The following is a 7011-nucleotide window of genomic DNA, read 5'->3' on the forward strand; positions in this document are numbered from 1 at the left end:
GGACTCAAACCACAGTCGACTACATGGAAGTCCAGTGACATAGCCATTACGCCAGCTGCTGGTCCTGCGGCACGAAGATGTTAAGGAACTTGCTCCGAGTACTGCAGTTTTTAAGGATCAGTGGCTTGTTATTCAAACAGAAACTAATACCAACAACTTGGCCACAATGTCCATTGACCTACATCATGGTAAGTGTGTTAAGGGTTGGAAGGGTGTGGGGTAGGACGTAGATGGGGGAGATGATGAAAAGAGAATTAATTACTCAAAATATTTGTTTATATAAAGCTTTGATGACAGATTTATGACTACTCTTCCTATTTAAGATTCTTTCCAAGGGGCCTGGGGGAGTCATAAGTACAAAAATTAGTCTTGCTGTAACAGACCAGTTTGGTCCAGTAGTTACAAGATGCTCCCTACATCCTGACCTTGGCATAGAATCACATGATATATAGTAAAGTCTTCTTATCTCTGTTAAAATTAAACTTGGGCATTCTTTTCTGCTGACTCTGAGTCTTTTGGAGACAAAAATTTGTGTTTTAACCAGTTATTAACCTAAGAATTTCTAAACCCATCTATAACCTGTAAGCCCTCATTTCTGGATTTTTCACCTTTATAGGCCAGGTGAATGGGAAGACCCCATATGCCTCCCGCACCCCCCCGCCCCTTAGTTTGCCATAGGATATGTGCACTTTCCAGAGAAAGAGAGACAGAGGGAGAGAGAGAGAAGTGAGAAAGCAACTACCAGAAGGAATGGCCATGCCGTAATCCCTTCTCCGTTCTCCTCTTGGGATTTTGGGCATGCATGGATACGTACCCTGAATGTTTTTCCAGGGTGGGTCCAGTTAGCCATGTGGGACTCACCTGACTTAACCACTATGCTACCAGCTGGTCTCAAGACCTTATATGCTGATTTACAGTTCTCCTTGTGTCTCATAATTTTGCTACTAAATAAGAGTCACTGTATCTGAGTACCCCAAAACACTTTCTCAGGGCTTCCAGGGATTATGTTCCAGGCCATACCCACTCCTATTCATGCTGAGAATAAATCATTTTAATTATCTCTTACAGAGCTTTGTTTTCACCTGTTTTTTATTCTTTTTTTTGTGAGGTTTTGTTTTGTTTTGTTTTAGCTATAGGGCATGTGTGCTTGCCAGCAAGACAGAGAGACAGAAAGCAAGAAATCAACACCCCCCCCAGGGGAGATGGCCATGCCCTAATCCCTTCTCCTCCATTCTCTTCTCGGGATTTTGGACACCCATTCACACACACACACATGCCCAGCATGAGTTTAAGCCACCATGTCTGGGACTCGAACCATGGTCGACTACATGGGAGTTCAGCAACATAGCCATTACACCAACTGCTGGTCCCGACAATTTTTTATTCTTAACATCATAATATTTTATTTGTTGTTGTTATTTGTGTTTTCAAAGAATAAACTCTCCTGGTCACATTAATAAATGCTTTGATTTGTTGTACTATATTGACTTTTTAGGAATTTGATTGAGAAAATTCATATCTATAGTTAGACTGTACATAAAAATGCTTTGTCTACACAAAACCCTCTACATGAATGTTTATAGAAACTTTATTCATAATTGAAAAATTAGAAGCAACCAGGATGTCCTACAGTAAATGAATGAATAAACTGGTATATCCATACAATGAAGTATATTACAACACTTAAATGCAATGAACTATTAAGCCCTGACAAGATAGAGGTGGGAGCTTAAGTGCATATAACTAAGCTAAAAAATCAGTCTGAAAAGGCTGCATACTGTCTGATTCCATCTACAAGGCATTCAGGAAAAGTCAAATCTATAAAGGCAGGAAAAAGATCATGGTTTGGGCCCATCCATGGTGACATAGCTGGTAGGGTGCACTGGCACAATACTGAAGCCATGTGAGAAGGCCCTTCCTGAGTCACCTGGACACATCAGACATGTCCATGATTCTGGCTGACTGCAAGGCTGGAGAGGGCGTGGATCTCAACATGGTGAGACCCTCTTAGGGGTCTTACTCCTTTTTTTTTTTTTTTTTTTTTGGAGAGGTTTTCGCTATAGGGCGCGTGCGCTCGCCAGACAGAGAGAGACATAGAAACAGAAAGCGAGAAATCACCCCCCAGGGGGGATGGTCACGCCGCAATCCCTTCTCCATTCTCCTCTCGGGATCTTGGGCACGCACGCACACACGCCCGGCGTGAGATTTAAGCCACCGGGTCCGAGACGCGAACCGCGGTCGACTATGTGGGAGTCCAGCGACATAGCCATTACGCCAACTGCTGGTTCCCGGGTCTTACTCCCTTTGATAAGGGAAATAAACAAGAAATTATGGGTTGAAAGGAGGAAGGGGTGAGTAGACAGAGCACAGAGAGTTTTTAGGACAATGAGACCATTTTGTATGGTAATATGATGGTGGATATATGTCATTATATTGGGTCATCAGAAAAGTCATATGCATCATGACTTTTCTGACAACACATTTGTCAAAACTCAAAAAAAATATAGCATCCAGGACCAGCAGTTAGCGTAATGGCTATGTAGCTGAACACCCATGTAGTCGACCATGGTTTGAGGCCCGGACCCGGTGGCTTAAACTCATACCAGGCACGTGTGCATGCGTGCCCAAGATCCTGAGAGGAGAAGGGATTGCGGTGTGGCCATCCCCTCCTGGGGGGTGATTTCTCACTTTCTGTCTCTCTGTCTTTCTGGCAAGTGCATGTGCCCTATAGCAAAAATCTTTCAAAAGAAAAAAAAAGTATAGCCTCCCAAGAGAACTCTACTGTAAACTATGGATTTTGGATGATAATGATATATCAATGTAGGTTCATTAGTTATAATAAATTCATACTCTGGTGTGAATGTTGATAATGGGGAAGGCTATGTGGCTTCAGAGAATATGTGAGAAATCAATTTTAATGTGAACCTAAAACTGTTCAAAAAAAGTCAAAGCCCAGTCGCACAGGTGTACACAGCTAACACTAGATTCCACAGGCTACGACCACATGGGAAGCCTGGTTCAATTCTCTCCAACCAAAATGCTGGGCATGGTGATGTGCACCTGTAATCCCAGTGACTTGGGAGGCTGAGGCAGGAGGATTTTTGACACAGCAAGACCCTATCTGAAAAAAACATTTTAAAAATTACGTTCTTTTTTAAAAAAAAGCTTTGAAAATCTTTAAATGCAGAGACTAGCCCATGGTGCAGAAGTTAAGTGCTGTGTGGAAGAAGCCAGATCCCATCTTGCTGACCATAGTTTGAATCTCAGTCCCGCTGACTTGAAAAACATGCTCTCCACATTTACATGTTTGCCCCAACTTCTGAGGAGATGGGGAAGTGGAAGAAAGAAGATTATGGCATGACCATACCCCATTTCGGAGATGATTTTTCTCTCTCTGTGGTATGCGCATAAATCTGCTGGTAATTTTTTAAATTAAATGTTTGAAATAAATAAAATTTAAAATATTGGTAGTGTTGATGTGTGTAATGGGTTTCTGTTAACCTCATTCTATAACTTGTTCAGGTCCTCTGTGCCCTTGTCCTTCCCTTTCTGCCTGTCACCTCCTGCTTCCTGGTAGATGTAAATGGCAAGGCCCCATCTGAGCTCTCTCCCTCTACTCCATTGTCCTACTCTTGAACCTTTCCATCCAAGTTCAGTCCAGGTAGGCTATGGAGCTAGCCCAATATTTTTAAAATTTTATGCCATTTCTTTCTACTCTACAGATATATGTCAATGTATTTTTACATATACATAAAATTGGATTCATGTTGAGTTTTTTAATTAAAATAAATATAATCTAGTTATTAATTATTGCATATTGACTTACAACAGACAAGCATATCTATCAATGGAGAATTGCCCCGAAGTATTTAATACATGAGCAAAGATAAAAGAAAAAAATGACAGATGGCTTAATATATAAAGTAGCTTTCATTATTGGTTAGACAGAGCTCTTTAAGATGACTGTGGAAAAGCTGAGTCATAGTCCCTTCTCTGAGGTGCTTCTAGGTCCTAGAGGAAGTGTCCCTTGCCTTTGGAGTAGGACACCTTCTCCACCAAAGAAGCTCAATCAAAATCTAGTCCAATCTTTCCACATCATCTGTTTTAGCATGAGTACAGACCATTCCCTGGTCACTATTGAGTCCTATGTCTTGAGACCAGCAGTTAGCATAATGGCTATGTCTCTGAACTCCCATGTAGCCCACTGTGGTTCAAATCTCAGACCCGGTGGCTTAAACCCATGCCAGGCACGTGTGCATGCATGCCCAAGATCTTGAGAGGAGACACGGTCGACTATGTGGGAGTCCAGCGACATAGCCATTATTACACTAACTGCTGGTTCCCTATTTCTAGTTTTTATTGACAACTTAATAGATCTGGTAATATTGGGCCTGTACACCTACATAGCAACAATCAACAGGTGACTGCTGTCAGCTGTTTCCTTTAGAGAGGGCACATACTTTGTTTTCCCACAGTCCCTACTGCACCCTATTGCCATCCACTGACTCTGATTTTTCAGTTGCCATTTATCAAATCACTTTCACCTCTTCTGACACTCAGCATCTGTATGCCTCCCACATCATTTAGGCATTTACGTTTGTGAACTCTTCTATTCACACCTACTCAAATCACCACCTACTGACATAGGAGGCTCTGTGGTTCACTAGACAGATCATGGGCATCAAATCAAATGGGCTCAGATCTGTCACTTTCCTTCTGTGCAGCCTGAGTAAAGTTATCTCACCTCTTTGAACTTTTGTCTCTTTATCTGTAAAATAGGGATAATTGGGACCAGCAGTAAGCGTAATAGCTATGTCGCTGGACTCCCATGTAGTCGACCGCGGTTCGCGTCCCGAACCCAGTGGCTTAAAACTCACGCCGGGTGCATGTGCGTGCGTGCCCAAGATCCTGAGAGGAGAATGGAGGAGAAGGGATTGTGGCGTGACCATCCCCCCTAGGGGGTGTTTTCTCGCTTTCTGTCTCTCTGTCTGGCGAGCGCACGTGCCCTATAGCAAAAACCTCTCCCCCCAAAAATAGGGATAATTATGTTTGGTTAGGATTAAAGACAATAATGTACATATACCATGTGCCTCAGATAGAGCTGAGAAGAGCCAGGAAGCTCCCACTGAGCGTGTGGCCTGTCCACTTCAATAGCTCCTGTCTTTACTTCTCAGAGAGATGACAGGGCACACCTGTTAGTCTCAGGCATCATCACGCCATAACTTTTGGGTGACTGGAAAAGTCGTCTTTCTCTATGAAAAACTGTGTCATGACTTTTCCAACAACCCAGTAATTTGTATGATACTCCCAGGTGTATAGACACAAATAACCAAATGATAAACTAGATATTACTTAAGTAAAATGTATTTTCTATAAATGTAAGTTGTTATAATTGAGAAACTATAATGGTTTAAGCAGTTTGTAAGCCAATAGCACTTCTATTGCTTTGAAGGTAATCTTATAATATAGCAAATTAAATTCCAGCTTTTTTGTCTACTCAGTAGTTCAGTTGCAATTATTGGGTTGTTGGGAAAAGTCATGATGTACTTTTCTGGTTTTCTATGCAAAAATGTGTCATGACTTTCCTGACAACCTAGTATAAAAAAGCAAGAATGGAGGGCCAGCAGGTGGCATGGTGGTTAAAGGTGCTGGATTCCCACATGGCCGACCATGGTTGAAGTCTTGGATCTGGCGGCTTCCTTCCTTGCTTTCTCTTTCTCTCTCTCTCTCTGTCTCTCTCTGCTCAAATTTAAAAATAATAACAACAAGGGAACTAGCAGTTAACGTAATGGCTATGTCGCTGAACTCCCACGTAGTCAACCGCGATTTGCGTCCCAGACCCGGTGGCTTAAAACCCACGCCAGGCGCGTGTGCGTGCGTGCCCAAGATCCCGAGAGGAGAATGGAGGAGAAGGGATTGTGGCATGGCCATCCCCTCTGGGGGGTGATTTCTCGCTTTCTGTCTCTCTGTCTCTCTCTGTCTGTCTGGTGAGCGCATGCACCCTATAGTGAAAAATCTCTCTAAAATAATAACAACAACAAATGAAAATAAATCTTTTTTTTGTTACTACTGTGCAAGATTTATTAAAACAAACATAAACATTACAACTCAAGAGAAAATAGAAATAGAATCTTCAAATGTTTGGCAAACTTCAGTGTTTTGTTTGTTTTGTTTGTTTCATTTTTTAATTTTTTTCTTTTTTTTCCCCTCTTTTTTTTAATTTCAATTTATTTGTTTGCATTCATTCACTGTACATCATTACAGCATACAAAATGAGATTTTCCATCCAGAGTACACTGTATATTGCCTCAATCAAGCAGATCAACAAACATGTTATTGTCAGCAAATGATCTTCCATTTCTTGTTTTCTGTATGTTTTGCTTTTTTTTCCCCCCATCCTTGATTCCCTATCTCTTACCCTCTGCCATCTCCCACCTTCCTCCCGCACTGTCTTTGGTATCTATGTTTGCTTTCTATACTGTTCCCCCCCCCCCATATTTTATTGAATTACTAAAGACCTTAATTAATCTAAATATTTTCATAGCAAACACAGGTGATATATACATTTCCATGAACACAAGTCTAACTTTACACACCCTATAAAGTAGCACCTAGCTGGGGCTATATATCTTACTGCAGTCATTGAATAGATATTTTTTTTTTCCTAATACTTTTCTTTTTGTAACTTAATTTACATTCTTTACATTCATTCACTGAGCATTATCACAGCATACAAAGTGTGATTTCCAGTATATACTGCGTAGTGACTTAATCATGCATATTATAAAAAATTTTCCATTTCTAGTTCCTAGAATTATTTTTACCCCTCTTTCTGACCCTCTGTCCTTTCCCACCCTCTTCTCACACTATCTTTGGTGTCTACAATTGTCTTCCATTCCTTTCCCACCCACATTGTATTGATCACCCGATTTCTTACATAATCTAACTACTTTCAATGGTGAGTTCACTCATTACTACTAAGAAAACCAGTTTTAACTTAAATCAAAGAAA

General features: G+C 41.1%; 1 long non-coding RNA gene across 1 annotated transcript in view; it reads left to right on the top strand.

Moving 5' to 3' along the window:
- The window catches only part of LOC106735064 (uncharacterized), an 11535-nt gene continuing 4524 nt past the window's right edge, over nucleotides 1-7011 (top strand). The window contains exon 1 of the long non-coding RNA XR_003549674.1: nucleotides 1-188. This is a non-coding gene — a long non-coding RNA (uncharacterized LOC106735064). The remainder of the gene's footprint in view (nucleotides 189-7011) is intronic.

The sequence above is a fragment of the Tupaia chinensis genome, unplaced genomic scaffold, assembly GCF_000334495.1.
Source record: "Tupaia chinensis unplaced genomic scaffold, TupChi_1.0 Scaffold000288_2, whole genome shotgun sequence".
In the NCBI taxonomy this organism is placed as follows: Eukaryota; Metazoa; Chordata; class Mammalia; order Scandentia; family Tupaiidae; genus Tupaia; species Tupaia belangeri.